The sequence below is a fragment of the Acinonyx jubatus genome, chromosome B1 (genome assembly GCF_027475565.1).
Source record: "Acinonyx jubatus isolate Ajub_Pintada_27869175 chromosome B1, VMU_Ajub_asm_v1.0, whole genome shotgun sequence".
Lineage (NCBI taxonomy): Eukaryota > Metazoa > Chordata > Mammalia > Carnivora > Felidae > Acinonyx > Acinonyx jubatus.
Window position 1 is genome coordinate 141,420,467 of NC_069382.1, and position 11,318 is coordinate 141,431,784.

The window sequence follows — 11,318 nt, forward strand, 5'->3', positions numbered from 1 at the left end:
GTGTTTGGGGACCCTGAGGTACTAAGCCTGCCTGATGGAGCTTGGAGAACCCTGAAAGGAAAGGACGGTTCTGGGTCTTCTTTCAGGGCCTGGTCACAGCACCAAAAGATTTTCTGAAACACAGCCTTGAATGCCCTGGACTGTTGTCACCACCCCCTTCTCCCCACCTCCCACTTGGCATCATGACAGCATTTGCCTGAAATCTCTACTTGGCATTTGTTCCAGTCTGCCTTGCTTAGATTATGCATATGTTAATGTCCCGTGTTGAATTCTAATTTCCTTTAGAGCAACTACTACCGTGTGTGACTTTGAACTTAATATGATCTGTGCTTTCTTAAAGTTTTAAAGGGTTATATTTCTCCAGAGTTCTGAATCAAGTTTTAAATCAATTGGGAAGTAAATATGGGAGTCAAATATTGCTGCTAAAGCTGGAAAGGGGATTGTGGCTTGGACCTAAGGCCAGATTGAGTTTGTTCTTCCTTGCTCTCAGTTGAGTTTACCCATAAGGTCACAGGCTACAGGCCTCCCTTTTACAGGGGAGGCTCTGTTCTCGGCAGAGGAGCAGTGAATTATAAATACCGCAGCTGCCTGGGGCGAGGCTAGAGCCCTACAAAGGGCTTAGACCACACCTGTGCAGTGGCTTTTTCTCAAATCTCACCACCATCCTGTAACTCTCCTCTGGTGGCGTGGGTTGAATGGAGAACCCATGGAAGGAGGGATGGAAGTTTTTCTTCCCAGTACTTCTAAAGGGGGCAGGATTGATGAGCTGAGGCAAGAATATAGAGAAATCCTCCTTCAAAGACCCTGAGGCAGCCCTATTTCCTGGTATTTGGATGGGAGGTAATCTGAATCAGGTGAGCCCCTGTGGGCTGAATGTAATTTGCAGAGGATGAGGTAAATAATCTCTGGTACAGACTCTAAAATTGGCCTGACCTTCAGGGATGGTGAACCATGGCACCAGGCAAGACCCACCTTCCACTCTGTCATTTTGAGAGGAAAGCAGCACTGGCTGGTGTAAGTCTGTGCACTTTCTTTTGTTTTTGTTTTTGTTTTTTTAAATCAAATCATGTTGTCCGGGCAAAGCACAGAATTTGTTAGAATGAATCTATCCCTTTCTTTTGACCTTTTTCTTTGTAAGTTAATGTATTTCGTCGGGGCCATTTCATTTGTGAAGAATAACAAATTTGTTTAAAGTAACGGAATTACAGACTTTAGAGCTAGAAGACTATAGTCCAACCCACTCTGGTTTTGCTTGTACAAACTGAAGCCCAGCGAACTTAAATTTCCTTGCCCAGGCTTTCTACAGAGGCCTGCAAAGGAAGACTTTCTCTTGATTTTCTGCACCATTATCTCCTCTGTGGCTCACTAAATATGTGTTGGGCTAAATATATGCTGGAATAAATAGGATTGTCCCTTTTGACAAATACCCATCCAAGACATAAAGATCAAGAGAGAGGACCTGGGTTGGGGGAAGGGAGACATGAGGACTAGGGGAGAAGAAGGTAAAACATGGAGGAATAAATAGAAGAGGTGTCTCCTCCAAGATGTACTGCCCAGTGTCATAGCTGGGTATCACAATCTAGGTGTATTTGTGGATCCTGACATCTGGGCTTCTAGTCTAGTCTAAAATTTCAGGGGAGGGCCATAAACAATTCTCAGAGTTACTCAATGTCATGAATTGTTTGTTGCATGGTCTGCTTGATATAATAGAAATAGCATGGGCTTTGGAAGCGGAGAGACAGAAGTTCAAATTCTTTTAATCTAACACATATTGGCGTGCGACCTTGGGTCAGCTCTTAACCACCTTTTATTTTGTAAAATAAGGATAGCAGTAGCAGTTTCATAAGGTTTGTGTTGTGAGGTTTACATAAGATAAAGCACTAAGGATAGTGCCCAGTGCACACTGAGCCCTCAGTAGGCATTAGGCTCATAATCTTCCTGTTGGCAGCATTTAGGTGATCTACAGCATGTGCTCCCAGTGAATTGTACCAGTGTCCCCAAGTCTCCAACACTGGAATAGGGTCTAGGCTCTACCATTACCATCTGGGGGCTGACTGAACTATGAGGTACTTCTAACACCATACCAGGAATGCAGTCCTGTTTTATTCAGCCCGCAGCCCAGAGCTCTCCAACCCCTTGGACATACTTTTCATCCTGACCCAGATCTGCTTGACTTATTTTTTCATGATGGAGGATAGGAATTGATTGTTCTGTCCTTTATGGGGAAAGGCCTTTTCTCTCCTGCCTCCACAAAGGTTTCACCTGGCAAGTGAACCAGTGTTTGTATCTGCGTGACGATCTGCTCAGCTGCCTGGTTGGTTGGTGGATGAATCAGTCCAGATGTATAAGCCTTGAGCTTGTAGGAGGACCTCATTTTCCGAAAACCAGCTGACAGATTTCGTGAGATTGTGATGAGGGACATTAGCTTGGGGGTCATTGTAATACATTTTGCTTTCTCAAAAGAACAAATTTGTTCCTAAATTTAGAAGGGAAAAGAATCTTCCAAACTTTAGAATGGCTTTAATTGTGAATGGGAGACTTGGATTACTTCCTAATTTCTCTTATTAAGGGGCAAGTAATTTTCCTCGCAATCAGTGTTCTTTTAGGTAAGAGCAATAATGATAATGATAATTCTTGATACATTTAAAGAAAGTCCCTCCCCATTAATAGCCATGCTTGTTTATTAAGCAGTGGAAAGGAGTGATCAAGGTCACAGGCTCTGGAGACAGATTGCCGGGGTTTGTATCTTAGCTCTACCATTCACTCGCTGTGTGACCTTGGGCAACTTATTTAACCTTTCTGTGTTTCATGGGTAATTTGCCGAGATAAAGTTATGTAAAATCAGACAAAGATAGCTATCCTGTGGTGTCTCTGATATCTGCTACCTCTTGAGATTCTCTTCCAAGCTCCATTTTTCCTTTCCTACTTATTACCATTCAGTTTTGCACACTGATTAGATTTTCATTCTTTACTGTCTTGCCTGAATTAAGTCCCCTAACTTTCCCCCAGTCTCTGATTTAAGCTTTTACATCTGGATAAGATGGTTGACAGCCTATGGTACAAGGATGCTGGAGAATCCTTCAAGGAAAATGAACCTAGGGTAATTTTAAACTCTGTTTCCTGACAGCAGAGGGTGCCACAATGTTTCTGGTGATAGGAATCTTCTGTGCAGGATGCTTTTTTTTTTTTTCTTCCCTACCTGGTACTTAGAAGTAAGAGCTTTTTTAGGATTACTGACATTGAGGACTTTTATTGTCCATTATATAATAATGACAAACATGTCATTGAATAGTTTTGAAATTTAATTAAGCATGTCTATTACCACCATATTTCATATCTGCCTGTTTGCATTTCTTGGATGGGGTTTGTAAAGGTGGAGTATTTTCTAGAGTATGTGAGCAGTGTTATATGCAGTTTTGTCTTTATACATTTTGAAATGGGCTTGAGTGGAGGGAGGAACGGTGAGGGCTCAGGGGTAGAGGCAGAAGCCTGGGAGCAGGCAGCACCCATACTGCAATGATGCTGGTTTTAGTGGCGCCATGGGGAATTTGCAAACCGAGTGGGACCAGGTGAGTGATAGTCCTAAGCAGAAAAATGCTCTTTGGCTTGCTGGTAATTGGAAGCTGGTCAGCATCAGAGGAACAAAATGTACATAGGGGGATCTAAAGTAGGGCTGACTGAGTTTTCCAAGATGGCTGTGACAAGATCTCCATCTCACATGCTCATCTTCTAATGTGACATTGATGCTGCTTCCAGCAAGAGGTGGGACCTACTTTTCTCCCCTTCAATGTGGGTGGCTGGTGACTATAGCTGAAGTAGTTTCCTACACTCGGTCATAAAGTTTATAGACTTGCTGCCTGGGATACTATTGGGATGCCGGCTCTCGGAACCTTGCCACCATGCTATGAGGAAACCCAGATGACTTGGAGAGCCCACGTGTAGGTGTTCTGGCTGACAGCCTCAGCTGACATCCCAACCAGCAGTCAACCTTGATTGCCAGACCTAAGAGTGAGGAAATCTTCAAATGGCTGTAGCTTCAATCATCTCCTAAGTAGATGGATAGACTGAGAACTTCCCAGCTCAACTTCGTTGATCCCTGAGAGATAATAAGAAAGTGATTGTTGTTGTTTCAACCCACCAGGTTTTGGGGTGATTTGTACCCAGCAATGGCAACTGGAATACAAAATTAAGGTCCACCAAGAAAAGGATCTGTGGTAAGAGAGTTAAGTCTCAAGGATATATTTCCAGAGTAAAAGCTAAATAGCAGAAAGGAGTCGGGGCACCGAAGAAGGATTCAAGATCAAGGATGGGTTAGCCACTAAGGGAGTCTCTAAGGAAGCATGACTAGCTGGGGTTCTGTGACATGGCATCCTACTCACTATCTTACTCTTCTTAAAAGTAAGCCCACAGTTGTAGCCTCACCCCGAGCTTACCCCCTTCTTTTTGTATCATGGAAAATGTCAAACATATGCAGAAGTGGAGACACTAAGGCACTGAACCCCATATTCATTGCCCAGTTTCAACATGACCAATTCATGGCCAACCTTATGTATCTATACCCTTACTCGTTTTCCCCCTTCACATTACTTTGAGGCAATTTCTAGTCATAATGTCATATTGTCCCTACATACTTCAGATATAGTTCTAACAAATAAGGACCATTAAAAAAAAAACCAGAGCCACAATCGCACCTAAAGCAATGAGCAATGAACAATTATATATTTATATAATAACTTTTGTGCTTAAATCAGAATCTGAATAATACCAATAATGCCAGACTATCATAGAAATATAATGCAACCTATGTATGAATTTTTAATACTAATTTAAAAAGTGAAAGTAAAAGTAGATTTAATGTTTTATTTAATCTAATATATCAAAAATATTACCATTATCATTTCAACATTTATCAGGATAAAATATTTAAATATTTACATTCTTTTCATGTTAACTATTTGAAATCTGGTATATATTTTACACACCTCAATTTTTCTTTTATTGATGTATAATTGACTTACAACATCTTATTCCTTTCAGGTGTACATGATAGCAATTTGACATTTTTATATATTATGATATATGCTGGTCCCCATGATAAATCTAGTTACCATGTGTCACTGTGCACATTGTAATAACTTACAATATTATTGACTATATTCCATATGCTATAAATTATATCCCCATGGCTTACTTATTTTATAACTGGAAGTTTGTACTTCATAATCCCTTTCACCTATTTCGCCCCTTCCCTCAACCCCTCCCTTCTCTGGTAACCAACATTTTGTCCCCTGTATCGGAGTCTGTTTCTGTTTTGTTTGTTTGTTTTGCTTTTTAGATTCCATATATAAATGAAATCATACGGTATTTGTCTTTCTCTTTCTGACTTATTTCACTTAGCGTAATACTCCCTAGGTCCATCCATGTTGTCCCAAACGACAAGGTTTCATTTTTTTTTTTTTTTTTTGTGGCTGAGTAATGTTTCATATATATATACATTTTCTTTATCCATTCATCTACTGATGGACACTTAGTTTCTTCCATATCTTGGCTATTGTGAATAATGCTGCAACAAATATAGGAGTGCAAATTGGTGCTTTTGTTTTCTTTGGATAAACACCCAGAAGTGGAATTGCTGGATTGTAGGGTAGTTCTAGTGTTAATTTTTTGAGAAGCCTCCGGACTGTTTTCCACAGTGGCCGCACCAATTTACAGTCTCATTAGCAGTGCACAAGGGTTCCTTTTCCTCCACATTCTCACCAACACTTGTTATGTTTTTGTCTTTTTGATAACAGCCAATCTGACCAGTGTGAGGTGATATCACATTGTGGTTTTGATTTGCACTGCCTGACGATGAGTGATGTTGAGCATCTTTTCAAGTGTCTATTGCCAATCTGTATGTCTTCCTTAGAAAAATGTCTACTCAAGTGCTCTGCCCATTTTAAAATTGGGTTTCTTAATATTATGTAAGTTAATATTTTGGATGTTTATCTCTTATTGGTTATATGGCATTCAAATATCTCCTTTTGTTTTGTTGATGGCTTTCTGGGCTGTGCAAGGCCTTTTTAATTTGATGTAAAGGAGGAGACTTGTGCAAAAAAATATTGCTGACTGATGTCAAAGAGCTTACTGCCTGTAGACATTTTATAGTTTCAGAGCTTGCATTCAAGCCTTTAATCCATTTTGAGTTTATTTTTGTATATGATGTAAAATAGTGGTCCAGTTTCATCCTTTTGCATGTAGCTTTCTAGTTTTCCCAACATCACTTATTGAAGAGACTATCTTTTCCCTGATGCATATACTTGCCTCCTTTGTCATAGATTAACCAACCATATATGTGTGGGTTTATTTCTGGGCTTTCTATTCCATTGATTTATGTGTCTGTTTTTGTGCCAGTACCATACTGCTCTGATTGCTATAGCTTTCTAATATAGTTTGAAATCAGGGAGTTACACACCTCGGTTCGAGCCACAAATGACTAGTGACTATCAAACTGGACAGTGCAGATCTATTTATTGCAACTGGTTGATATGTCTCTTATGTTACTTTTAGTCTATAGGATCTTTCCTCCTACCTCCCTATTCATTTTATTCCTCTGTAATTTAGTTGTTAAAGAGAAATGTGTTATCTGTCATATAGAGTTTTGCACATTCTGGATTTTGCTTCTTGCACCCCTGTAGCATCATTTGTTATGTATTTCCTGTAAGCAGATAATTTATAAGATTAATCCATTTTAAGGAAAATTCTTGTCAAGACTACTCGTAGCTTACATTGTGCTCTTCTATCAGGGGATACATAATGACTGGTAGTCACTGATGATCGTTGTCTTAGCTCCATTACTTTATTCATTCATCTTTTGTTTAGGCAGGAACATTACTATAAAGAGAAAACTACCCTAATCAACTTGGTAATGTAAATAATTGTGGCATGATGTTTTTGTTTTGTAAAGTATTGCTTTAGAATTGTATAAAATTCAGTAAAAATGCCTAGTCTATGTTATGGTGAGAGCATAACAGAGATTGCTAATTATGGTTAGATTTTCTTAATAGAGTTAGTTTTGTTTCTTATCATTAGAGTGACATATGTTCATGATAGAAAATTAGAAAATGTGGAAAAGTAGAAAGAAGGAGAGAGAAAAAACAGTGGCCCTTAATAGTACCACCAAAACACAACCCTGTAAACATTTTAATTTATTTCCTCCCATCTCTTCTTTAAGCATTAAAAAGAAAAAAAACCCATTTGTTGACATATCAGATAAAGGATTAGTATCCAAAATCTGTAAAGAATTTACCAAACTCAACACCTGAAAAACAAATAATCCAGTGAAGAAATGGGAAGAAGACATGAATAGACGGTTTTCCAAAGAAGACATCCAGATGGCCAACAGACACATGAAAAGAGGCTCAACATTGCTCATCATCAAGGAAATACAAATCAAAACCACAATGAGATACCATCTCACACAAGTCAGATTTGTTAAAATTAACAACTCAGGAAACAACAGATGTTGGTGAAGATGTGGAGAAAGGGGAATCCTCTTGCACTTTTGGTGGGAATGCAAACTGGTGCAGCCACTCTGGAAGACAGTGTGAAGGTTCCTCAAAAAATTAAAAAAATAGATCTACCCTATGACCTGGCAATTGCACTACTAGGAATTTATCCAAAGTATACAAGAGTGCTGATTCATAGGGACACATGTACCCCAATGTTTATAGCAGTGCTTTCAACAATAGCCAAATTATGGAAAGAGCCTAAGTGTCCATCAACTGATGAATGGATAAAGAAGATGTGGTTTATATACATAATGAGATACTACTTGACAATGAGAAAGAATGAAATATTGCCATTTGCAACAATGTGGATGGAACTGGAGGGTATTATGCTAAGTGAAATAAGTCAGTCAGAGACAGACAGATATCATAGGTTTTCACTCATATGTGGAACTTGAGAAACTTAACAGAAGACCATGGGGGAAGGAGAGGGGGAAAAATAGTTTCAAACAGAGAGGGAGGGAAGCAAACCATAAGAGACTCTTAAATATGGAGAACAAACTAAGAGTTGATGGGGGGGGCAAGGGAGAGGAGAATTGGGTGATGGGCATCGAGGAGGACACTTGTTAGGATGAGCACTGGGTGTTGTATGTAAGTGATGAGTCATGGGAATCTACTCCCAAAGCCAAGAGCACACTTGCTGTATGTTAGCTAACTTGACAATAAATTATATTAAAAAAATAAAAACCCATTTGTGACCATGCTGTGACACACACACAATTGTGTCTTGCTCTTTTTCATATAATAGAGCAAGCACATCCCTGTAAAACTATGGTCTGTATGTAAACACCATTTACCTGTCTTGCATAACATTTCAATCATAGATGTCAAGGGTTTAGTGTTACTGATACCTTTTCATTTATAAATGCACTTCGATGAAGAGTGATGTATTTGGCTCTTCTGTATTTCAGAAGGAAATGTACCTTATTTTATTCTATTTAATTTTTAATTTAATTTTTTATTATTTATTTATTTTTAAAATTTATATCCAAGTTAGCTAGCATCTAGTGCAATAATGATTTCAGGAGTAGAGTCCAGTGCTTAATCCCTTACATATAACACCCAGTGCTCATCCTAACAAACGAGTGTCCTCCTTAATGCCCCTTGCCCATTTAGCCCATCTCCCCACCTACAACCCCTTCAGCAACCCTCAGTTTGTCCTCTACATTTAAGAGTCTCTTATGTTTTTCCTCCCGCCCTGTTTTTATATTATTTTTGCTTCCCTCCCCATATGTTCATCTGTTTTGTATCTTAAATTCCACATATGAGTGACATCACATGATATTTGTCTTTCTCTGACTAATTTCACTTCGCATAATACACTCTAGGTCCATCCACATAGCTGCAAATGGCAAGATTCATTCTTTTTGATTGCTGAGTAATACTCCATTGTGTATATATATATATATATATATATATATATATATATATACACACACCACATCTTCTTTAGCCATTCATCCATTGATGGACATTTGGGCTCTTTCCATACTTTGGCTATTGTTGATAGTGCTGCTATAAACATGGGGGTACATGTGCCCCTTCAAAACAGAACAAATGTATCCTTTGGATAAATATCTAGTAGTGCAGTTGCTGGGTCGTAGGGTAGTTCTGTTTTTAATTTTTTGAGGAACCTCCATACTGTTTTCCACCATGGCTGCACCAGTTTGCATTCCCACCAGCAGTGCAAAAGGGTTCCTCTTTCTCTGCATCTTCACCAACACCTGTCATTGCCTGAGTTGCTAATGTTATCCATTCTGACTGGCGTGAAGTGATGTCTCATTGCGGTTTTGATTTGTAAGGAAATGCACTTTGTTTTAAAGAGCTGTGAAATGTTAGTGTGCAATGCATACATAATGTAGCATAACGAAATTAAGTAAGAAATCTACAATCTAGGAACTATTCACTCAGTCACCAAATATTTATTGAGTTTCTTCTATGATTCTTTTCTAGGCACTGGGGACATGGTGGTAAACAAAAAGACAGGGTCTCTATCCCCATGGGGCTTATATTTTAGTGTGTGTATGGGAAGACGGGCAATAAAGAGGTAAGCAAGATTATTAGAGATGGTGAGAAGTACTACAAAGACTGTAAAACGTGGAGCAGCTACGTAGAAAAAGTAGTTCTTTGTGGGGGGTCTCTGGCTAGACACTAAGTTTGGAATTTGGAATTATGGGGAACAGGGGTGAAAGAGAAAATAAGGCACCAAAGTGGATGAACATTTCATTGGTAAAAGGAAAGAGAACAAACATTTTAGAATTAAAAGAGGTGTTCCAGAGAGAATCCCCAAGTGACAGAGCCTGCAGGTTTATATCTGCTAGCCACATAAAAAAGACTGTCAGCCTCATTAGCTACCAGGGAAATGAGAATCAAAAGCACAATGTGGTACCACTTTGCACTCACTAGGATGGCTACCGTCCAAAGACAGATAATAGCAAGTGTTGGTGAGCATGTGAAGATATTAGAACACTCATATACATCGATGGTGGGAATGTGTATGGTGTCACTTTGGAAAACAGTGTGGCAATTCCTGAAAAGACTAAGCATAGAGTTACTATGCTATCCAGAAATCTGACTCTTGGGTAAATACCCAAGAGAAATGGAAATGGATCCATATAAAAACTTGAACACGAATGTTCACAGCATCATTATTAGATTAGCCACAAAGTGAAAACATCTTAAATGGCTATCAACTGGTGAAGGGATGAACATAATGGAATATTAGGCAGCCATGAAAGGACTGGAGTACTAATATCTGCTACAACACGAATGGACCTTAAAAACATTATGCTGGTGAAAGAAGCCAGTCACAGAGGACCACATATCATGTGATTCCATTTATATGAAATATCCAGAGCAGGCAAATCCATAGAGATTGATGGCTGGGGGAGGCAAGGGGAGGGAGGATGGGCAATGATTGTTACTGGTGATGAGGCTTCTTTCGGAGTGATAAAAATGCTCTAGAATTGATTGTGGTAATAATTGTGCAATGGTGTGATTATTCTAAAAACCATTGAATTGTATATTTTTTTTAATGTTTATTTATTTTTGAGACAGAGAGAGATACAGCATGAACGGGGGAGGGTCTGAGAGAGAGGGAGACTCAGAATCCGAAGCAGGTTCCAGGCTCTGAGCTGTCAGCACAGAGCCCGACGCGGGGCTTGAACTCACGGACCGTGAGATCGTGACCTGAGCCAAAGTCGGACGCTTGACCGACTGAGCCACCCAGGCGCCCCATGAATTGTATACTTAAAGTGAGTAAACTTTATGATATGTGAGTTATATCTCAATAAAGCTGTTATTAAAAAAAGATCTGTTAGCACTGCACTCAAGAAATTATTCCACTCAGATGGAATGATGTGATGCCTGGAATTTGCTTCAGAATAATCCATTATTGGGCTAAGGGTCCAGATGAAACAAGATTAGAAATGATTTGATAATTGTTGAAGCTGAGATATGGGTACAAGGGGGTTCATTACACTACTTATTTTTTATATGTCTGGTATTTTCCATAATAAACATTAACAATGCATTTTTTGTTTGTTTGAAGAACTTTGGTTCTGGCAGTTATTAGTAAGTCATAACCATGAGAGTCAGAATGGCCTGGTGAACAGCCTGGCTTCTGGAAGCAGTCTACGTATTTTGAATCCTGGCTTTGCTGGGTGACCCTGGGCAAGCCATGTAACTTCTTCATACCTCAGCTTTCTCATCTATGAAGTGGAGGCATAAAGCACCTATTTCATAGGCATGTTGCAAGGATTAAATGAGTTA